General features: G+C 44.9%; 1 non-coding gene and 2 pseudogenes across 1 annotated transcript; all 3 read right to left on the minus strand.

The window, feature by feature from the left end:
* Positions 1 to 1,096: 1,096 nt before the first annotated feature.
* Positions 1,097 to 15,626, minus strand: LOC138921831 (trophinin-like; annotated as a pseudogene).
* Positions 3,796 to 3,929, minus strand: LOC111771706 (small nucleolar RNA SNORA11). The gene has a single exon (XR_002805632.1). It is a non-coding gene; the product is annotated as a small nucleolar RNA SNORA11 (small nucleolar RNA).
* Positions 14,227 to 15,274, minus strand: LOC138921972 (trophinin-like; annotated as a pseudogene).
* Positions 15,627 to 24,938: the final 9,312 nt, after the last annotated feature.

The raw sequence follows: 24,938 nt of genomic DNA on the forward strand, positions 1-24,938 counted from the left end.
CCATTATCTCCCAATCCATCAGCACTCTTCCTCCTCATTGTTCTTCCATCCCTAGCCAGCTTGGATCCTATGTTCCATCTCTTTAGCCACTCTCCATACACCTACTATGAGCAGGTACCAGTGACCCAGTGGTGAAGAGACTCATACACTTACTATCTTTGTTCCTTTGTCCTTCCATCATAACCACTCAGCGAGACCCAAACCTTGTCTAATCCACATCACCTTTTTTGTTTGCATCTGCTACAGAGGTGCTGATCACTGCTTGAAGTAAATCTACATTTATCTGTTTCCACAGCCACCCTTAAATCCTGTTCAAAGTCAGGGTCACTCTGTATTCTCTGGCATCCATCCCGTCCCACCTTCTCAGGGATGGGCTACTTCAGTCAATTCCTGACTATTCCATATCTGTCTCCTGCCCTCTATTAGCTTTTGCCCCCACAGTCTATGCAGGTTTCTCTCTTCTATCTCAAGAAAACTCCCTTGTTCCCATGTCTACCTCTAGTTACCTTCCTTTCTATCCTCCATTCTTACACAAACATCTCAAAATGAATCTATTCTTACTGTCCAGAACCCTCCCTCACCTTCTGTTCAAGGCGTTCCCCTTCTATATCTTTGCTCAAGCTATTACCCCTTGTCTGCCATGCTTTCCCCTGGTCTCTATCCTATTGAAGTCATACTTGCCTTTTTAGCCTCAGGCTTGAGCCCACCTTCTGTAAAAAGCTATGCTGATATCTAGCTCTTCTATGAACCCAAAATGTCACTCACAACAACCCAAGCACATTAAAAGACAGAAAAAAGCTCCAATTCATTTTGCAAATTTAATGTAACTCTGATACCAAAATACAACAGCACACAAAAAGCAAACAATAAAGCAGGATTGGCAAACAGATTTTTCATAGCATGTCAATCTCAGCTGGTAGTATCTGCTTAGACTGCTGCATAGATAAAGATTCCAGGGATGTACCTTGGCTCCATGGAAAGGACTGCTGTAATTTATTAGCGGTATCTGTAAACATGGGTAATAAGCCTGAAAAAAAACCACCAAACAGTAACACATTTTGGCACCAAATATACTATTTTCTCATACTTCCTTCATTGTCCTCATTTCCCCACCTTGCCCTCCTGCCTTGGGGTTTCTTTAACATCTCCCAGATCTTATACCCATCCCCATGGGCCCTGGCTGTGGAAATGCTGTAATTATCTAAAACCTCACTAGCCATAGGAGAAGCTACAGGCACCAAGGCTGGTGGCTCCACCACGAAAGCCAGCACCGTTGCTCGGTCCATTGCCAAAGCCAGCACCACTGCTTGGTCCACAGCTGAAGCCAGCACTGGTGCTCAGTCCACTGCCGAAGCCAACAATAGAACTGGGTCCACCATTGAAGCTGGTGCTGGTGCTAGGTTCGCCAGTAAAGCCAGTGCTGGTGTTGGAACCACTGCCAAAGCCAATTATGGTGCTCATTCCTCCGTTGAAGCTGGTGTTAGGCCCACCGCTAAAGCCATCACTGATGCTGAGGCCACCATTAAAACCAACACTGGGGCCAATTGTGCTGCCAAAGCCAGCATTGGTGCCCAGTCTACCACCAAAGCCATCACCAGAAATCAGTCTGCCACCAAAGCCAGCGCTGGTGCTCAGTCCATTACCAAAGCCAGCACTGGTGCTCCGTCCACCACCAAAGCCAGCACTGGTGCCTAGTCCACCACCAAAGCCAAGACTTGTGCTCAGTCCACCACCAAATCCAGCATTGGTGCTTAGCCTATTGCCAAAGCTGAAACCAGCACTGGTGCTGGGTCCATCACCAAAACTGGCACTGGTAGCACCACTAAAGCAGGTGCCAGTGCTAGGAGGGCCACCAAAGCAGATACTGGCACTGAGTGTGCCACCAAAGCTGGCACCAGAGCTGGGATAGCCACCAAAGTAGACACTAGTGCTGAGTGTGCCACCAAAACCAGTGCTGGTGCTAAGTGCACCACTAAAGACTGCACTGGTGCTGAGTGCACTGCCAAAGCTGGTGCTGGTAATGAGTGTACCACTGAAGCCAGCAGTGGTGCTGAATGTGCCTCCAAAGCCAGAGCTAGCTCCACCAATGAAACTGGTACTGGTATTGAGTAGGCCACTGAAACTAGAACTGACCCCACCACCAAAGCTGGCACTGGTACAAGGTATGCCACCAAAGCTAATGCTAGCTTCACTGCTGAAACTAGAGCTAGTACTGGCTGTACCACTGGAGCTACAGCTGGCTCCACCACTTAAACTAGTGCTAGTGCTGGGTGTGCCACCAAAAGAAATGCTGGCTGTACTACTGAAGCTGGCACTGCTGCTGGGTGTGCCACCAAAGTTAATGCCAGCTCTACCACCAAAGCCACCACTGGGGCTGGGTGCACTACTGAAGCTAATACTAGCACCATCAGTGAAGCTAGCCCTGATACTATCTCCTTGGCTGAAGTCGACGTTGGTGCTGGCATCTGCATTTTCTTGGGCTCCGGCCTGAATTTCAAATGAAAATCTGCTCCAGGACTGAGCATCATCACCTAACTCTTCCCTTGTTAGGCAGTCGATATCCATGTCATCCTAATTCCAGGGCCCAGCCACAGCTTCCTCTCCAATCCTCATTTGGGCTCTTGCCCAGTCCTTGGGGTCTTTCTTCTGCACCTGAAATGGAAACAATAATCATTATAAAGAAAATAACATTTGTAATTATGTATTAAGTACATACTATGGGCTTTATATAAAACTAATAGCAGTATTTTTTAAAATTCTTAGTTACTGGGGCTCTATCATGGGCCAGTCCTGAGATTTGATTTCAGCTCTGACAACTTAGGTGCTGAGTGACCTTGGACAAGTTACTTAACCTCACTAAGCCTAAGTGTCTTCATCTATAATATGGGAAATAAGAGAGTATGTTATGGGTTAAATGCTTTTGTTCCTCCTAAATTCATATGTTGAGGCACCAACCCCCACTGTGACTGTATTTAGAGATAGGGCCTAAATGGAGGTAAAGTTAAATGAGGTCATAATGGTGGGGCCCTGATCCAATAGGATTAGTGTCTTTATAAAAAGAAGCTCTCTCTCCACCATGTGAGGACAGAGCAAGAAGACATCGTGTGCAAGCCAGGAAGAGAGGCTTCACCAGAAACTGACCCTGCTGGACCTCGATCTTGAACTTCTAGCCTCCAGGAATGTGAGAAAATAAATTTTTGTTGTTTAAGCTGCCCAGTCTATGGTATTTTTGTTATGGCAGTCTGAGCAGACTAATACAAAGTAAGAAGAATGAATGAAACAATGTAAACTTTAAGTCCAGCAGCATTCTGGAACATAAATAAAGTTCCATAAATTTATATATGAAGTGCAGGCTGCTCTGTACCTGCCCATCCCTGCACATAGCCTGCTCCAGCCAGGGGCATCCCGTATCTTTAATATGCCAAGTCAGGGCAGCTCTCCTATTACCTTGCATGCAAACTTGAGGACTTTCGTCTTGCTAGTCTCATGATAGGAGCGCAAGCCCCAGAGAACTCGTATTCAGGTGGTCTGCTACTGGGAAGCCTCTTGTACTCCAGGTACCTTGGAGAAAGGAAATGAAACTTGCTTCTAACCAAGCAAACCTGTTGTCTAAGCACCGAGCACCAGGTGGCAAACTCCTCCAAACAAATACTAAACTCAGCTCCTTGAGAAAGATTTCCAAGACCTTCTTTCCCCAGACTCACTCCCAAACACAGTTCATGGTCTTGGCCTGCAATATTGAGCAATTTCCCACTGGCCCTGTGCAAAGCAGTCACTTGGTGCCAGAGGGGAGGCAAGTATAGGTCATGATGTCATGTCACAGGAAGGCCAAAGTATCCTGCCACCCGTGAGGAGTAAACCCAAGTTTCTGTTGGGTGTGTTTTAAACATAGGAGCCAGTCTTCAGGCACTCTGCTCTGAGCACACCGCATAGCAAGGGTCTTGTGTTTGGTCTGGCCCAGCCCTAGAATGGTCCACCCATGGGAATTGTGAACAGGACTCAGTTCTAGGGCACAGGATACCCATACTTCTAAAGCTAGTATAAGAAAAGGGCTGAAGGATCTTGTCAAGATGGCGGTGTGAGAGACATTGAACTCGCCTCCTCCCACAAACACAGCCAAGTTACAACAATTTTTGGAAAAATTACTCTGGATTGAAAACTGAAAACTGGATAAAAAGAACCCGCACAACAAGGGACAGTCCTGACGAAGGCAGAAGAGGCAGTAGGTCCTGCAAGAGAGGAAAAACCCACCTTTGGGAGCAGCAGAGATTCTCAGCTGGCCAGGCGGGAGACACCCTAAGGTACGCAGTCCTCCCTGGAGGAGTTAGGTCCAGAGACGGGGCGATACTGCTATAAGCATACTTCAGATTCAGCCAAACTGAGACGGGGGTCTTACTGTCTGGCTTTGCTGGCTATTGACTGCAATGGGGACACCCCCAGAAAAGCTATCAGACAAAAGCTGAAAAGACCTGGGTCTTAAAGGGCCCACTCACTCATTGCAGCAACCTAAAATCACCAGAGAGAAGGCTGACAGTCCTTCAGTGAAACGAGACTCACCTGGTGGGCTCTGGGGGCATCTTGGTGAGAGGAGGCACCTCTCCAGAGACTGAGACATTGGTTGGGGCCATTGATCTGAGCTGGTCCAGGTGTGCTGACACGGACCCCCGTGGGTGCCACTGAGGTTCATCCCTTGGCCTCTTAGCCCAGGGGTCTGCCATGCCCACTAGAGCACAGATTGAATCCAGTTCAGCCAGGGCAGACAACCCGCCCTAGGGTCTGACCCCACCTAAGGGCAAGCTCTCAGGCTACTTTTCAGCCTGCATTGACTGGGTGCCTTGATCCTCTACAGGCATGCAAAGGTATCTGACTCTGTGGGGCAGGGCCTGTGTGAGGACCAGGTGAAATGTGGGGCGCACTGGTGGAGAAGTGGGAGCCCCTGCAGTGTGGTGTCAGGGTATGCTCCAGGGGTTTGACAAGTGTGCATGACCAGGACTGTGTTGACAGTGTATGTGGTCCTGTGGGGGGTGAGGCTTATCAGTGGCAGAAGACAAATGCTTCACAAATAGCCATAAAAAGGATTGCCCCATCTTCCAAAGCCTGAAACAATTGAGGGCCCTCGGGCCTAGGGCCAGCCCCACTCAGCAGCACTCCTAAGAGAACTGACAACAGCCTTGTAGGCCTGAGGCCTATCACAACTGTACGCCCCTGAACCTAGCAACCGGCTATACTGGGTACCAACCCAAGTAAGAGGAAAACTGCAATAGGAGTGTGCTGATAGTCTTTGTAGCAAACAGTGCTGAGGCTCCCCAAACCGGATTTACAAACAGCTGGCCAGGGAAGGAAAGACTAGACTCCCTGGGTACCTGCAGTGGGAGCAACCCTGCCGCAGCAGAAGGACACAAGTAGTGCACAAAGAGGTCACTCCTGGTTCTTATGGTCTGGTGACGAGAGTGAAGCACACTGCTGGGCCTCATAAGGCATCTCATACATAAGGCCACTCCTCCAACTTCAGAGGACATAGCCCACTCACCTCATACATAGAAATAAGCACAGAGAAAGAGGCATAATGAGGAGACAAAGGAATACTTTCCAAGCAAGGGAACAGGACAAAACCCCAGAAAAAGGACTAAATGAAACAAAAACTAGTGACCTACTCGATAAAGAGTTCAAACAAAATATCATGAGGATGCTCACAGATATGGGGAGAAAGATGGATGAACAAAGTGAGCACATCAGCAGAGAACTGGAAGATATAAAAAAACAGTCAGAAATGAAGAATACAATATTGGAAATGAGAAATTCACTAGAATTTAGCAGAGCAGAGGAAGCAGAAGAATGGATCAGTGAGCTAGACAAAAGACTAGAGGAAATCACCCAAGCAGAACAGAAAAGATAAAAAAGTATTAGACAGAATGAAAACAGTCTAAGGGAACTCTGGGACAATATCAAGGGTGCCAGTATTCAGATTATAGGTGTCCCAGAAGAAGAAGAGAGAGACAAAGGGGCAGAAAATTTATTTGTAGAAATAATAGATGAAAATTTTCCTAACCTGTGGAAGGAAACAGACATCCAAGTTCAGGAAGCACAGAGAGCTCCAAACAAGATAAGCCCAAAGAGGCCCACACCAAGACATATTATAATTAAAATGTCCAAAATTAAAGACAAAGAGAGAATCCTAAAAGCAGCAAGAGAAAGGCCACAAGTGACGCATAAAGGGAAGCCCATCAGGCTATCAGCGGACTTCTCAGCTGAGACCCTACAGGCGAGAAGAGAATGGCACTATGTATTTAAAGTGCTAAAAGGAAAAAACCTACAGCCAAGAATACTCTGTCCATCAAGGTCATCATTGAGAATGGAAGGAGAGAGAACATGCTTCCCAGACAAGCAAAAATTAAAGGAGTTTATCAACAAGAAACCAGTTCTACGAGAAATGCTGAAGGGACTTATTTAAGTGGGAAAGCAATGACCACAAATAGAGATAAAAAAATTATCAAAAAAACACAAAACAACAAAAACAAAAAACCAAGCAATAAAATCACTTGTAAGGTAAAAATATAGTAAAGGCAACAGATCAACTACCTGTGAAGATAATAGGAAGGTTAAAAGACAAATGTACTAAAATCACCTATTTCAATGATAAGAGGGTAATGGATAGACACACACTAAAGATGAGACTATATATGATTTGAAAAACATATAATGTGGGAGGAGGGGAGTGAAAAAGTAGAGCTTTTAGAAAGAGGTCAAGCTAAAGAGTCTATCAACTCAATATAGACTGTTATATGCATAGTATATTAAATAGGATCCTCATGGTAACCACAAACCAGAAACCTATAACAAGCAAGAAAAAAAATAAGACAAAAGAAATCAAACATATTACTAAAGATAGCCATCAAACCACAAGGGAAGAGAGCAAGAGAAAAAGAAAGGAACAGAGAAGAACTACTAAAACACCCAGGAAAAAAAAGTGACAAAATGGCAATAAATACATATTTATCAATACCTATTTTAAATGTCAATGGTCTAAATGCTCCAATCCAATGCCATAGGGTGGCCAATTGGATAAAAAAGGAAGACCCATGTATATGCTGCATACAAGAGACAAACTTCAGACCTAAAGACACTCAAACTGAAAGTGAAAGGATGGAAAAAGATGTTCCATGCAAATAGCAAGGAAAAGAAAGCAGGGGTAGCAATACATATATTAGACAAAATAGACTTTAAAACAAAAACTGTAACAAGAGACAAAGACGGGCACTATATAATGATAAAGGCAACAACCCAACAAGAAAATATAACACTTGTAAATATCTATGCACCCAACATAGGAGCACCTAAATATATAAAGCAATTATTAACAGACATAGGAAAAACAGACAGCAACACAATAATAGTAGGGGACTTTAACACTCCACTTTCACCAATGGATAGTTCATCCAATCAGAAGATCAATAAGGAAACACTGGCCTTAAAGGACACATTCGACCAGATGGACTTAGTAGATATATACAGAACATTCCAACCAAAAACCACAGAATACACATTCTTTTCAAATGCCCATAGAAAGTCTGCAGGAATGATCACATATTAGGCCACAAAACAAGTCTCAATAAATTTAAGAAGATCAAAATAATACCCTGCAACTTTTCTGACCACAAAGGTATGAAACTAGAAATCAACTACAGGAAGAAAACTAGAAGAGCCAAAAAAATGTGGAGATTAAACAAAATGCTACTGAAGAACAATTGGGTCAATGAAGAAATCAAAGAAGAAATCAAAAAATTCCTGGAGACAAATGAAAATGAAAACACGACATGCCAAAATCTGTGGAATGCAGCAAAAGCTGTTCTAAGAGGGAAGTTTATAGCAATTCAGGCCTTCCTCAACAAACAAGAATTAACAAAACCCTTAGCTAGACTCACCAAGAAAAAAAGAGTGAAGGCTCAAATAAATAAAATCAGAAATGAAAGAGGAGAGATTACAACGGACACCTCACAAATACAAAAGATTATAAGAGAATACTATGAAAAGCTATATGCCAACAAATTGGATAATCTAGCAGAAATAGATAGATTCTTAGAAACATACAACCTTCCAAAACTGGACCAAGAAGAAGTAGAAAATTTGAATAGACCGATCACCAGTAAGGAGATCGAAACAGCAATCAAAAACCTCCCAAAAAATAAAAGTCCAGGACCAGATGGCTTCCCTGGTGAATTCTACAAAACATTCAAAGGAGATTTAATACCTATCCTTCTCAAACTCTTCTAAAAAATTGAAGAGGAGGAGAGGCTTCCTAATTCATTCTATGAAGCCAACATTATCCTGATACTGAAAACCAGACAAGGACAACACAAAAAAAGAAAATTACAGGTCAATATCACTGTTGAACATTGATGCAAAAATCCTCAACATAATACTAGCAAATCGAATACAACAATACATTAAAAATATCATACATCATGATCAAGTGGGTTTCATTCCAGGGATGCAGGGACGGTTCAACATCTGCAAATCTATCAACGTGATACACTACATTAACAAAATGAAGAATAAAAATCACATGATCATCTCAGTAGACAAAGAGAAAGCATTTGACAAGATACAGCATCCATTTATGATAAAAACTCTAAATAAAATGGGTATAGAAGGAAAATGCCTCAACATAATAAAGGCCATATATGACAAACCCACAGCTAATATCATTCTCAGAGGAGAAAAACTGAAAGCTATCCCTCATAGAACAGGAAACAGACAAGGATGCCCACTGTTACCACTCTTATTTAACATAGTATTGGAAGTCCTCACCAGAGAAATCAGGGAAGAAAAAGAAATAAATGGGATCCACATTGGAAAACAAGAAGTGAAACTGTCACTCTTTGCAGATGACATGATTTTATATCTAGAAAACCCTAAAGATTCCACTAAAAAACCTTTAGAAACAATAAAGGAATACAGTCAAGTCACGGGATACAAAATCAACATGCAAAAGGCGTTTGCGTTTTTATACACTAACAACGAAGTAGCAGAAAGAGAAATTTAAGAATACTATCCCATTTACAATTACAACAAAAAGAATAAAATACCTAGGAATAAATTTAACCAAAGAGGTGAAAGATCTGTACACCAAAAACTATAAAACATTGTTGAAAGAAATGAAGAAGACACAAAGAAATGGAACGCTATTCTGTGCTCTTGGATTAGAAGAATTCACATAGTTAAAATGTCCATACTTCCTAAAGCAATCTATAGATTGAACGCAATCCCTACCAAAGTTCCAACAACATTTTTCACAGAAATAGAACAAAGAATCCTAAAATTTATATGGAACAACGAAAGACCCCAAATAGCCAAAGGATTCCTGAGAAAAAAGAACAAAGCTGGAGGGATCACACTCCCTGATTTCAAAATATACTACAAAGCCATAGTAACCAAAACAGCATGGTGCTGGCACAAAAACAGACACACAGATCAATGGAACAGAATTGAGAGCCCAGAAGTAAACCCACACATTTATGGACGGCTAATATTCGACAAGGGAGCCAAGAGCATACGATGGAGAAAGGACAGTCTCTTCAATAAATGGTGTTGGCAAAACTGGACAGCCACGTGCAAAAGAATGAAAGTAGACCATTCCCTTACACCATGCACAAAAATCAACTCAAAGTGGATTAAAGACTTGAACGTAAGACCCGAAACCGTGAAACTTCTAGAAAAAAACATAGGCAGTATGCTCTTTGACATCAGTCTGAGCAGCATATTTTCAAGTCCCATGTCTGACCCTGCAAGGGAAACAAAAGAAAAACTGAACAAATGGGACTACATCAAACTAAAAAGCTTCTGCACAGCAAAGGAAACCAGCAACAAAACAAAAAGACAACCTAACAATTGGGAGAAGATATTTTCAAACCATATATCAGATAATGGGTTAATATCCAAAATATGCAAAGAACTCACACAGCTCAACCACAAAAAAACCAAGAATCCAATTAGAAAATGGGCAAAAGATCTGAACAGAGATTTCCCCAAAGAAGATATACGGATGGCCAACAGGCATATGAAAAGATGTTCAGCATCATTAGCTATCAGGGAAATGCAAATTAAAACTGCAATGAGGTTATCACCTCACTCCAGTCACAATGGCTATAATTAACAAGACAGGAAACAACAAATGTTGGAGAGGATGGGGAGAGAAGGGAACCCTTGTTCACTGCTGATGGGAGTGCAAACTGGTGCAACCACTATGGAAAGCAGTATGGAGTTTCCTCAGAAAATTAAGAATAGATCTACCATATGATCTAGCTATCCCACTGCTGGGTATTTATCCAAAGAACTTGAAAACACAAAGGCATAAGGATACTTGCACCCCTATGTTCATTGCAGCATTATACACAATAGCCAAGACTTGGAAGCAACCTAGGTGCCCATCAAGGGACGAATGGATAAAGAAGATGTGGTATTTATACACGATGGACTGCTACTCAGCCGTAAGAAATTATGAAATCCAGCCATTTGTGACAACATGGATGGACCTTGAGGCTATTTTGCTGAGTGAAATAAGCCAGAGGGAGAAAGTCAAATACCATACGATCTCACTCACAAGTAAAGATAAAAACAATGACAAACAAACACATAGCATTGGAGATTGAATTGGTGGTTACCATAGGGGAAGAGGGGAGGAGGGCAACAGGGAGGGGTGATTAAGCTCACATGTAAGGGGATGGACTATAATTAGTTTTTGGGTGGTGAACGTAATGTAATCTACACAGAATTCAAAATATATTATGATGTACATCCAAAAATACACAAATAAATGGGAAAAAAAGAAAAGGGCTGAGTAACTACTTTTAGAACCAGACCAGTACACCCAAAACACATCAGGGCCTGACAAAGCCCCAAAACACCACTTACTTCTGCTTCGCAAACTCATCTGTGATGAGCGTCCTTACTTCCCCAAAGGGTGAGTGCCTCACCCTGACAACGGGAAAATGAATGAATGAGTAGATGTCAGAAGTTCCCAGATGAGGGCAGAGGTATTCCCCTACGTGGACGAAACCTCTCTAGCACATGAGACTATCTCAACGAAGCCAGGAAAAAGTGAACACATGGCCACTAGAAACAAATGGTTGAGGCCGATGGTTCTTTGTTAAAGATGCCCTGAAGGTCAATCTTATATCTCAGCTGAGAACAGACAGAGGGCATAGGTGAGACAGGGAGCAGAGAGTTCAGGACCATTTCCCCATCCACCAGGTCAGAACTCTGGGCCCTCTACCCAGTCCAGCACTCCCACCCACTCCACCAGACCACTGGGCTGATGCAATCCTGAGACCATCCTCTCTTGCCAAAGGAGAACATGGACAGCAAGTGCAGAGAGAGCCCAATCATACCCAGGGCGCAGCCCCAACTTGCGCAGCACCTCCCAGATGACAGCTGCAAGGGGAGGCAAGAGGAGACAGGGACAGAAAATGAACACATGGAATTCTGACCATGGCCACCCATTCAGCTGTGCACCCAGCCACTCACCCTCACTGGACCGATTTCCATTCATGAAGATGATGCTAAGAAGCACCATGAGGAGACCTAGTTTGAGTGTATCCTTGGTCCTAGGGGAATATTAGGACACAGAGAAGGTTTACATCCAGTAGCTATCTGCAAAAGACACACCAGCCAGCTTCAGTAGACTGGCCTCTCCAGATTCCTCAGATAAGGGAGACTTCTGCCCAGTCTATGCTTCAAGCTCTATGTGACCCTGGGCAAAGCACGTAGACTCTTGAGCCTCAGCCTCCTATTCAGTAGAATGGGAAAATCACATCCTCCCCTCCCTGGGTTGCCAAGAGAATGGAAGAATTCTCTCAACCTGGTACAACCCAGGCACTTAGTCAATGTGAGTCCCTTCTTTCTCTCCCACATCCCTCAGCCCCAAGAGAATTCTAGGCACAGAATTCTAGGTACTGATGACCCTGCCCTTTGAGCATCATGATACACCCACACCAGAAAGCCCTCCCTTGAGAACCACTCAACCAAGGCTAGTAGGAAGAGACAAGCAACAACAGGTTGTCTGGGAAACTTCTAGAGAAACAGAAAACCTGACAGTAGGAATGCCCCACCTCAGGCTTCTATGCCTTTCAGCCAATCATAAATCAGGTACCACCATTGTGTGCAGGGCTCCAACTACAGTCGGGAGCTGCAACAGGAGCTTTATAGGCCGTCTTTCCTGGCTCTCTAAGGGGATGTGGGGAGAGAGAACAGGGATGGGGTAGTACCATGGAAAAGAGCAGAAGCCTCCCTCCCACCCCAGCCCTTTCCCAGCTTACGTTCCCAGTACGCCGGCAGAGGATTCTTGAGTGCTGAGAGAATATACAAGCTACTTTGCTTATCAATTTCCTTCAGATTGACTTGAAACATCTGCCAAGTAAAACAATAGCCTATGAGATCACAAAATTCAGCTTAGGCATCAGTGAGCTTCCTGAGCATCCCACAGTTCCCCGTGTACCTAGGGGTGTGTGTGTGTGTGAGTGAAATCAGTGAGATAATGCATGTAAAGCACTTAGCTAAGTGGCCAGCACACAGCAAACAGGTAACAAATGTACTATTGTTATCAACATCATCTTCATGATTAGTGGGAACCTAGGGAGACAGAGAATGGGGAATGGAAGGGAGAGGTGAGCATCTGAAATACATTACAGGACGTGTCCAGCAGTGGACAGAAGCCGGGACTAAGTCGGACGGCTTGGGTCCAAGCTGTGCTTTTATCCCTGACTTGCTCTGTGACCCTGGGCTAGTCTGTACTCCTCCCTGGGCCACCATATGCTCATCTGCACAGAGACGGGATTGGATGAGTGAGTCTCTGTGTTCCCCCAAGAAGGGACATGTACACCTTTGTTCAATTCAAGGCATCCCCATTGTGCCCATGCCCCAGAGCTGCCTCTTCACCTTCTCCAGAGCGTAGCTTGCTCGTTCAACGATCTCTGGGAAATATTCATCATATTCTTGGATGACATCCTTCAGCATGTCTGCAGGAAAGCAGACGTGGGAGCAGCTGGGCTGAGCAGGGGCCACAGAGCAGCAGCCCTTTTGCCAGCCCTCTGGAGTCAGTACATTCTGAGTCCTGAACAGTGTTAATGGGAGGTGCCAGCTATGGCAGGGTGTGAGGAGGGCAGAGGAAGACATGTGAGACAATGAGGAGGCCATAAAGATAAATGGCTATCCTCAGGGCATGAGGGAAAAAGGAATGAAGAAGAGAGCTCAGGCAAGAGGATTGCTATGACTCTACCTGAGCACTTGATGGGGATCTCTGTCTCGTCCTTAACCAACAGGTATTTCACCAACTTATTTGCCCGGGAGAAGAGGAATACATGGGGAGATCTTAATAAGTTTACAGAAAACTTGAAAGGATCACAGAGAAGAGGACAGGTGAAGAAGAGAAGAGACTGGGCAGCACTGGATTCTTACCTTTTCTTGCAAAATGGCCGCATCTCGGGGTGGCGGAGGCCTCCAGCCCCACAGGATCCTCCTCTAATTACTGCCACCTCTCTCATCCCCTTTCAGATGTTTGGACTGCATCATCAGAAATAAGGAAGGTCCAGAGTCACCAGGTTAAAGAGATGACTCTGTCTCCTTACCCTGCCTCCTTCTGAAAGTCCCCTAAACCCTCCCTGTGTGGGTCCTGACCTTACCATTGGCCACCCTGAGCCCTAAACTTGTCTTTCACTGTCTTCTAGGCAGGAGTTTAATTTCCCTACCAGGACAGAAGCAATGTAAGGGCAGGGCCTGGGGTTCCTTCTTTTCTTTTGGCCCTCATTGATTCTTCTGGCTGTACCCCTTGAACAAGTCACTTCATCTCTCTAGAACTCAGTTTTCTTATCTGTAAAACTGGAACAAATGATCCCTAGCTGGTAAGAGTTACTTTCAAAACATAAAGACATAACCTGTGTGATTGTACCCAAAACAAAGCCCGGCTCATGGTAACTACTGTGTAAATGCAAGTTGAGTTATATCCAGATTGTAGCGAAGTGTACGGATGTCTTATTTCCCCATCAATTTGTGAACTGCCAGGGAGTTCTACATCACATTCTTCTCAGCATCTGTCACAGCCTATCTGAACACAGGGACTGGCTCAGAGTAAAAAGGCTCAGTAAACTTTTATAGAACAAATGAACAAACTAGGAGGATAGGGATGGAAAAGAAGTGCAAAGTTAAGGATGGTGATGTCAGAGATCTCACCTTTCAGTTCCTCCTGACCCGGGTCCTGTTTGTGGGCTCCAGACTCAACTGAGCCAGGTAGTCATCTGCTAGGGCCTGGACATCAGCAAAACCTGAGTCTCAAGGGCACTTATGTTGGTCTGACAGATGCCCATCTTGACCTGGGCCCCTTGGTCAACAATTTGAGGCTGCCTTTCAACTGCCAGGCCCTTATTGATAGCCTTCTCGCCCTTGAATTTTTGGGGCCAGATCGTTATTGCTGAGGCCTCAATCTGCCTGGTAGCTGTCTCAGCGGACTTTGGGGTCTCTAGCAGCTCAGTGTCAGTATGTGCACCTTTAACAATTGCCTTTTAGGCTTTGGAGGCTTTCTTAGTTCGTATGGAGGCTGCTGTGGACTGGGTGTTGGCTATCTCATTGGCAATTTGGCCTTGGGTAGTAGCTATGTGGGTGATGGTTAGAACCAGCGACATCTCAGTGGCAGTAGCTATGGCCTTATTGGCAGCCTTCTTAAACTTGGAAGCTTTCTTAGGCTTGGTATAGGCTATCAAGGCCTGGGAATTTGCTGATTCACTGGCAGCTGGAGCTTGGATAGTATGTGGGATGACTGGTAGGTTTAGGGCCTGCAAGGGTGACTTGATCTGTGTAGTGACACTCTCACTGCCAGCTGGAGATTGGCAGCTTTGGGCTGCCTTAGCGGTAACTTTTTCTGTCTTGTTGGCTTTCTTAGGCTGAGCAGTGAAGAAGCCTGAGTTTTGGCTGTCTCAGTGGTAGCTGAAGCCTGGTTGATCTGGGGGATGATCGGCAGTTTTTAAACCTGCAAAGTTATTTTAAGCTTGTTCATGGTAATTGCATTGGCAGATGGAACTGGATGGGCAGCAGTTATGGTCTTAGTAATAGCCTTAACAGGAGCCTTCTTGGTTTTGCTTTTCTTTGGCTGGTTGGAAGCTGGTGGGTCCATGGCCAGGGGTTCCTTGGTTGCCGCAAAGAGGGTATGCATCAGCAAGACACTGTCCTCTTCTGTGGTTTCTGCCTGGACATCTGGAGGGAAGTGAAGCCCTAGGCTCCCAGGGGGAGGCAGAGGGCCCTACACACTTAGGATTATGATCTGCTGAGCCATCTGGCCTCCCTACAGCCCACCCTTTCCAGAAGGCCTCCCGTTACTCTGAGCAATGATTGATTGAAGGGGAGGGTGAGGGAAGAGGAAGGGAGGAGGAGACAAAGTAGGGTAGGTTTTCCTCTCCTCCTCCTCTCCCATGCAGGGGAGGAGTGAGACAGGTTAGGCAGGGAATTACCCAACTACAGAGTGGTAGAGGAATCAAGAGTAGTAAGTGAACTCAGGATGGGGTAGATGGCCTGGCAGGAATGCAGAGAGGCCTCACCTGGAACGCAGGCATTCTATAACCGTATTCACTTTTCCTATCCATTTTTCTGAGAGGCAGAGTAACAGCTGAGCCTGAGAGGAAGGGGCCTGAGTTAAGGGAGAATGACAGGGAGGAGGAGATTCATTAGACATCCCGCCTATCCTAGAGGGAGGATCCCATCTAACCTTGGGCCCCAAACTCTTCAACTACTGGGTTCTCACATCTAGAAACCCAGACGGTCTGGTTTACAAACCTTAGCTTCTTTTGCCTCCAAGAAACCACAAGGCAGTTCTACGACCCCGCCCCTTTACCCTCACACGCCCCCTACTGCAACTCGATAGTGCGCATTGCGCATGCGCACCAACCCGGGCGCCCCCATCTCAGGCACTAGGTTCGCATGATTTTGGTGTGCTGCACACTCTGGCCACCTCAATTGCACAAACGACCAATGCTCCCAAAGCAGTAGAACATCTGGGCCCCACCCCTGGCCCACTCTAACTGCATCACATCTTGGTCCAACCCTTCCCCCAACATCAGCCCCCTCCCTCCGCTCTGCAGTACCTCTTCGCACCGCCCCTTCCCCAACATCGCCCACTTCTTCCTGGCAGTACAACCACGCACCGCCCCTTCCCGATACGCCCCTTCCCTCTGCTCTGCAGTACTTCTCTGCACTTCCTCTTGCCTTAATACGCCCCCTCCCTCTGCTCTGAAGTACCGTCCTTGCACCACCGCTTCCTCAACACCGCTCCCCGACTTCCATGTCTGCGAGTGACCGGTCCCGCCCTTTCTGCACCGTGGATACCCCACCCACAAATAAACGGTATTACGCTTTTGTGTATTCCTTGTTCCTGAACCCTACCTGGTGCTGTCCCTTCTTTTTTTAAACTAGAATCAACTGGGTCTTAGCCCTTCTTTTCTCCGCTCTGAGCTGGGACATTACAGCTGTTCAAAAGGTATTCTGCCCCTTCCTTTCTTCGGGTGCTGATCCCTGCTTTCTGTGGTCCAAACCAAGTCCTGACCCCTTTTTCCAGCCTAACGGAGTCCTGCCATCGCCTCTCTACCTCTCGAGCTCTGTCCTACTCCTTTCTTTCTAGTGCCTGAATTTTTCACTCTCTTCTTTCTGGGGTCCCACCAGGTCGACATCCCTCCTTTCTGCGGCCCCAACTGAGTCCAGTTCTCTCCCGCTTGTGCTCTGAAGGGGATTCTGCCCCCTCCTTTCTCCCCAACGAACCAGGTCCAGGCACCTCTAAACCCGACCACTTCCATATAGTTAACTCCCGAAACCCTAACAGGTTTTCTTCAAACCCTAGGGGCATGTGGAGTCAAGCACGTTGAAGCCCCAGTCCAGAGACCCCCACAGGGTATTCTCTACAGCTGGATACCTGAGTTCACCTCGTCCTCCCAAGTCCAGAAAGCTTCCACTCTCTCCAAACCTCTCCTTAGATCTGAGCCTGTCCGCTCCCCCTCCATGGCCAGAAGTGGTCCTGCCTCCTTTCCGCCTCCAGAGGGGTCTCCCTCCCAGCTTGTCAACCTCCTCCCCAGCTCCCTCCTTCCAACTTTCCATTCTCCTCAATGTGGTCTTTTTTCTGCTTACTACCCCTTATGCAGCTATCATTCCCTTCTATTCTCCATTTGATTTCTCAATTCCCCCACCCTGTATCCCCGTTTCTATTTGATTCCTCTGTTTCTCCTAGGAGGACTGTGCTTCTCTGAGCTCCCAAGCCAGCTCTCCCTACTGCCCCCCACCCCATGCCAACACTAATTACATAGTGTGTTGTTGCAGTGTATGTCTGGGTCTCTCTCCCCAGGAGCTGATCTGGGGGCAGGGGACTGGGTCACGTTCATTTCTGTCTCTCCAGTATGATCAGATCAAGACATTTAGAGGCTCTAAACACTAAAAGATAGGGTGCCCCCACATCATACATAATTCAGAATAAAAACAGCAAATGTAAGAAAGTCTACCACAGGTTTTTGTTTATCCCCTGATGACTATATTGATGCTTTTGAAGAATATCAACTTATCTGAAAAATTTTATTGGGCCCATGTTTCTCTTTTACTGGTGCACTGAGCAAGTACTTAGACTCTGTCTTGTGAAATGGAGCACTGCTCCCCAGTGCAGAAAACAGTTCTCCTTGGGCACTGATTTATGTAGTCGCTTGTTAATGATTTGTTGAGCACACAGCCGTGCCAAGGCCGTTGCTGGATGATGGACAAAGAAAGACAAGTAAGATAGGATGCCTGTCCTCCAAGAAAACTCACAACCATTCTTAAGTTCTAAGACACCCATGAAGGAGGAACTAGTACTATCATCATTTCACAGTTGATGAAATTAATGCCCAAGAGGTGAAGTGCCTTGTTGAAAGGCACGTGGCCAGTAAGTGATGGAACAGGATATAAACCCACATCCGGTTGATTCCAAAGCCTGACACTCACTGTGACAGGTCTGATTCTCGGCTCTACTGATGGGAAGAGAAAAGAGCCCCACAATGGCCCTGTACTCTCCATTTCTCCGTTCTCTTCTCCTCCTTTCTCTTGCCCATCCCAACACCCTATCTCTCTTCCCCCTCCCCTCCTTCTCTCCAAGGCTTCTCTTCTCTTTCTCTCATTTCTTCTTTCCTTTCATGTGCTTTCTCTTTCTCTAATTCACTGGTGAAGAGTTTCCCAATGGTTTCCCATGTGCCACAATCCATGCTAGGCATTGGACATGCGAAAATGGGTGAGTTCACACCCTGTCCTTGAAGAGTTCTCCATCTTGCTGGGATGCCTAATACCTATGTTACCTAGGAATCCCAGAGCAGCCTGCTGAGAGGGCTCATGGGGAAAATCACTAACTGGAAGGGAGTTAAAGCTTCCAGATAGAGTATGTTTGAGCCAGGTCCTGCGGGAGGAGTAGAACATTGGCAGAAGAGAGGAGAGGGAACAGTTCTCACGGAGGACTGCAGGCTCTGAGGAGCCTTTGCTGAGTGTAGGGGCACATGGGACAGGGGTGGATGGGTCTCTGCTCTGATGAGCCTGCTTCCCATCTGCTCCACTCCAGTCCCTTCTCACAGAGGCCCTCAGAGTCATATTTCAAAGCACAAAGCTGACCATACCTACAGCCTCCAAGTTTACATTTAAACAGCCTGCAGGTTTAAATCCAAGCTCCCTTGCCTGTCATTCAAGGCCCTCCACAACCAGCCCCTGCCAGTCCCCCAGGCCTCAGTCACAGTGGGTGACTCATCATCCCCCAAACATGTTCTGCCTTCTGCCAACGTCATACCTTTGCTCAAGCTGGTCCTCTGCCTGGGGTGTCTTTGTTCCCCACGTCCATGCCTCTCTCCTGACTGTGAAAGGCCCGCCTCCCTAAAAGGACTGGGTCAAGTGCTACTTTCTCCAAGAAACCACCTCAGATCACCCCAAGTTTAATTAGTTTTTCCTTCCTCCTTACTTCTTTGCATGGCTCTGTCAGAGCACTTAACAAACTGGGTTGGAGCTCTCTGTTTAGTGGTTTACCCTCAGTCCTACCTGCTGGATTGTGAGCTCCTTGGGGCCCCATCATGCAGACCTGGTCAACTCTGACAGCCTAGAACTCATCCTGCTTCAGAGTAGGAATAAGTGTGAAATATTATATTACCTCTTCTTCTTCACTTCCCCTTCAGCCATTTATTGCCTCTCTCCTCCCTTTATTTCCTTTTTTCTCACATTGTCATTTTTTGAGTTTTTGCATTAAACCATGCCTACATCCAGTGCTATCCTTAAACTTTCCTAATACATGATATAACCCATTCCATTTATTTCAGTGTGGATGGATTTTCTCTTGTTTGCATCCAAAAGCATACCTATACAGAACTTGGTACCAAGTTGTTACAGGTAGAGACTGCAGCAGAGGAGACAGTTAGAAAATTATAAAGTATCAGGGTGTGTTGGCTACATCTAGGGCCCCTCAAAAAAGTTTCTGTGAAAAAGGAATAAGCTGAATTTGAGACTGGCTAGAATGAAAACCAATAAGCATATAATTATGGAAATTCAAATTACCATAAAATAAGATACCACTTTTCTCTATCAAGTTAGTAAAAACTAAAAAATCCTAAAAATCTAAAAAAAGAAAGATTGATAGTCCATAATGGTTGGGAGAGTGTTAGAATATAGACACTATCATTCAATATATGTGGGGGTACACACAGTTGTGCCACTATCTTATCTAGTAAAATTACAGATGAGTATAACCTATAATCCAAAATTCCACTACTAGGTAGTATCCAAGAGCATCATGGATTCCTAAGGATCCATGAAAATCAATGTTTATTGCAGCATTGTTTGTAATAGGACAGAATTAGAAGGCTACCCAAAATTTAAAAAAGAAACAGGCAATTTGATAAGTAAATTGTGGCATGTTCTTTCAACGGGATACTATACAACAGTTAAAATATGTATCACAATGGATATTTACCTACTGGTATGTTTAGTAGCATACCATTGATACGAAGTTTGAAAACATGCAAAACTACACTATACATTATTTATGGATAAATACGTATATAGTAACAATATAAAATATGCATAGGGAAGGAAGGGGCAATGGGTTTTGGAAAAAGGTACACAAGTATCTTTAAATCTATCTAAAATATTATATGTATTTAAAATATATATAAATCTGGGGGCTGGCCCCGTGGCCGAGTCGTTAAGTTCGCGCGCTCCGCAGCAGGCGGCCCAGTGTTTCGTTGGTTCGAATCCTGGGCGCGGACATGGCACTGCTCACCAGACCACGCTGAGGCAGCGTCCCACATACCACAACTAGAAGGACCCACAACGAAGAATATGCAACTATGTACCGGGGGGGGGCTTTGGGGAGAAAAAGGAAAAAAATAAAATCTTTAAAAAAAAAAAAATAAATATATATATAAATCAAGCAAAGCTTGGTAGGCATTGAGGTGAAAGAAACTGGTAGCCAGGGATCTTTCTCGTTAGTTGGTGTCCATACCGTACAAATTGTTAAATATTTTGTAATATCACCTCTGTAAGCCTTAAAAAATGTTAGGATTTGATAGGTATGGATAGTGTGTTGACAAGTGTTTATGTTATAATCTGCACATTAATGCATCTTAAATATTTTATAATAAAGCCTAATATTCTATAAAAAGACCTGATGACCTGAGCACATGGAGAGATAAATCACATTTATGGATAAGATGATTTAACACTATAAAAATTTCACTATCTCCGAAATTTATCTATAAATTGAGTGCCATCTCAGCTAAAATCCCAGCAAGAATTTTTTTTGAAGGGGAAACTAGACAAACTAATTCTAAGATATATATAGAGAGACATCATCATCATGGAGGCATGAAAGTATCCCTTGGTCTACAGAGAGTAAAACATCCATAACCCAACAAAAGCTGTGGTGTCCCAACACACCCGAGATCCGCAAATTGTTAGATATGAAGGTGGGTGGGTTGGAGCATATAGAGGAGGTGAAATAGAGGAAGAGCAGAGGTGGTGCCCAGGATCCTGGACTCCTAGCCGTAGTGGCTAAGTCAGGCAGAGAACATGGTAAGCAACAGTAGAAGCATGTGTGCACTCCAGCCAGCCAACTTTGGTGGCACCTGCAGCTATGGGGAGCAAAGCCAACAGCAGAGGCAATGCTCTGTGATTCTGAGGCCCTGGCCAAGGCTCAGAGCCTGATAGCAGCAGCAGGGGCATGCACATGGCTCTAACATCCCAACTGCAGCAGTGCCTGAGGCCACAAGGTAACAAGAAACAGCAGAGGCAGTGCCCCCCAAGAACTGCCATGGCTCCCTCCTCCCCTTCCGCCTCCCCTTGCCATAGCAGCAGAGTTTCTGACCCAGGTGACATGACTAGTGTGTCAGCCATCTCTGTACCCCTGGCAGTGAAGCCAATGACTGCAGCAACACTGGCAAGAGTCAGGCATCAGTGACCCCTAGAGACATAGGAGGTGACAACAAGAGTGCCTGGCAGGACACCCTGAATAGAGGTCATGGAGGCTGGAGGATGCTTATCCTCAAAGATAGCCAGAGACAGCTCAGGAAAGAGAAATAATAAAACTAGCACTATAGGACCACCTACTAAAAAACAAAAGGAAGGCCTCTAATCTTCAATCGGTTGAAAAGTATGAATCAAAACAAGCAAAGTTATACCTAAATAAGACAAGTATTTGCTACGACAAACGTGCCAGCAGAGAAACAACTCAGCAAGCACCATGAAAAGCCACAGTAAAATAGCATCACAAAAAGAAAATAATTCTCCAGAAAGCAATAATAAAGTCATGGAAGACTGTGGTCTGATAAAGAATTCAAAATGGCTGTCATGAAGAAGCTCAATAGCTACAAGAAAACTGAGAAGCACAGATCATTGAGCTCAGGAATAAAACCAATGAACACAAGTAATGCATTATCAGAGAGATTTAAACTCTAAAACCTGAGAGATTGAGAACTTCACAAACGTGGGTAATGAACTGGGTATAGGAGTTCATGAAGCTAACAGAAGACCCAATTATTTCAATGCAAAAAGACCTTCTCCAAGAACTTGATAATAAAATTGTCAAAAGTCGGTGACAAAGAATATTAAACGCAGTTGGGGGAAAAAAACAATAACTTACAAGGGAACCCCCATTAGGATATCAGCAGCTTTCTTGGCAGAAACTCTATAGGCCAGGAGGGAGTGGAATGATATATTCAAAATGTTGAAAGATAAAAACTGTCAGTCAGAGGATCTTGTCAAGATAGTGGCATAGGCAGACACTGAACTCACCTCCTCCCATGAACACAACCAGGTTACAATTATTTTTGGAAAAATCATCCAGGAGAGAAAACTGAAAACTGGATAAAAAGAACCCCCACAACAAGGGACAGTCCTGATGGAGGCAGAAGAGGCAGAAATTCCTTCTAGAGAGAAAAAAAGCCACCTTCACAATCAGTGGAGCTTCACAGCTGGCCAGGTAGGAGCCACCCTAAGGTACGCAGCACTCCCTGGAGGAGTGAGTTCCTGAGCAGGGGCCCATCACTGCAATAAGCATACTTCAGACAGCACAACTGAGATGAGGGTCTTACTATCTGGTTTCGCTGGCTACTAACTGCAGCAGGGAATACCCCAAGAAAAGTTATTGGAAGGATGCCGGACACCTGAGTCTTAAAGGGCCCACACAAATATTCACCCATCTCAGATAACAACCTAAAATCACCATAAAGAAGGCTGACAGTCCTTCGGTGCAAAGAGACTCACATGGTAGGCTCTGGGTGCATCTTGGTGAGAGGTGAGACCTCTCTGGCGACTGAGACATTGGTGGTGGCCATTGTTGTCACCTAATACAAGCGTGCTGACACAGATGCTGGCAGACGCCATTGAAGTTCTTTCCCTGGCCTGTTAACCCTGGGGTCTGCCACACCCACAAGAGTGCAGATTTAATCCAGTTCAGGTAGGGCATGCAGCCCACCCTATAGACTGGCCCCACCCAACAGTAAGCCCTCAGGCTACTTGTTGGCCTGCATGGACTGGGTGCTTTGATCCTCTACAGGAAGGCGAGTGTGTCCACCTCTGTGGGACAGGGCCTGTGTGAGGACCAGGTGAACTGTGGGAGGCATTGGTGGAGAGGTGAGGGCCTCTACAGTGGGGCATTGGAGTATGCTTCAGGGGGTCAGGAAGTGTGCACAGACCAGGACTGTGTTGACAGTGTGTGTGTACCTGTGGAGAGTGGGGCTTAGCAGCAGCAGAAGACCTGTGCTTCACAAATAGCCATGAAAGGGATTGGCTCCACTTTCCAAAGCCTGAAACAATTGGGTGTTCCCATGCCTAGGGCCAGACCAACTGAGCTGCATTCCTAAGAGAACTGACAATAGCGTTGCAGGCCTGAGGCCTACAGCAACTGTAAGCCCCAGAGCCTAGCAACCAGCTACACTGGGTACCTACCCAATTAACAGGAAAACTGCAACAGAAGTGTGCTATTAGGTGTTGTAGGCAATGGTGCTGAGGCTCCCCGAACCAGATTTACAAACAGCTGGCCAGGGAGGGAAAGACTGGACTCCCTGGATACCTGCATTAAGAGCAGCCCTGCTGCAGCAGAAGGACACAAGTAGCCCACAAAGGGGTCATGGATGAATCATTTGGACTGGTGATGAAAGGGAAGCACACTGCTGGGCCTCAAAAGGCATTGCTTATATACGGCCACTCCTCCAAGGTCAGGAGACATAGCTGACTCATGTAGTACACAGATATAAGCACAGAGAAAGAGGCATAATGAGGAAACAAAGGAATAGATTCCAGGCAAGGGAACAAGACAAAACCCCAGAAAAAGAACTAAATGAAACAGAAATAAGTAATCAACCTGACAAAGAGTTCAAACAAAAAGTCATAAGGATGCTCACAGATATTGGGAGAAGACTGGATGAACACAGTGAGAATGTCAACAAAGAATTGGAAAATATAAAAAAGAACCAATCAGAAACAAAGAACACAATACTGTAAATGAAAAATTCACTAGACGCGCTCAATAGCAGAGTAGATGATACAGAAGAATGGATCAGTGAATGAGAAGAAAGACTAGAGGAAATCATCCGAGCTGAACAGATAAAAGAAAAAAGAGATAGAATGAGAACAGTCTAAGGGAACTCTGGGACAACATCAAGCATGCTAACATTTGGATTATAGGTGTCTCAGAAGGAGAAGAGAGAGACAAAGGGGAAGAGAATCTATTTGAAGAAATAATAGCTGAAAACTTTCCTAACCTAAGGAAGGAAGACAACATCCAAGTATAGGAAGCACAGAGAGCTCCAAACAAGATAAGCCCAAAGAGACCCACACCAAGACACATTATAATTAAAATGTCCAAAATTAAAGATAAAGAGAATCCTAAAAGCAGCAAGAGAAAGGCCACAAGTTACATACAAAGGAAATCCCATAAGACTATCAGCAGACTTCTCAGCCCAAACCCTATAGGCTAGAAGAGAATGGCTTGACATATTTAAAGTGCTGAAAGGAAAAAACCTACAGCCAAGAATACTCTATCCATCAAGGTTGTCATTCAGAATGGAAGGAAAGATAAAGAGCTGTCCAGACAAGCAAAAATTAAAGGAGCTTATAACCAAGAAACCAGTTCTACAAGAAATGCTGAAGGAACTTATTTAAGTGGGAAAGACATGACCACAAATAGGGATAAGAAAATTATCACCCCCCAAAAAAGAACCAGGCAATAAACACCCTGATAAAGGTAAAAATATTGTAAAGGTAGTAGACAATCACCTATGAAGATAACATGAAGGTTAAAAGATAACAGTACTAAAATCGCCTATTTAAATGATAAGAGGGTAATGAATAGACAGAAACAAAATAAGAGATTAGATATGATTTTAAAAACATAAAATGTGGTAGGAGGGGAGTGAAAA

This window comes from Equus caballus, chromosome X, assembly GCF_041296265.1.
Source record: "Equus caballus isolate H_3958 breed thoroughbred chromosome X, TB-T2T, whole genome shotgun sequence".
Taxonomy (NCBI): Eukaryota; Metazoa; Chordata; class Mammalia; order Perissodactyla; family Equidae; genus Equus; species Equus caballus.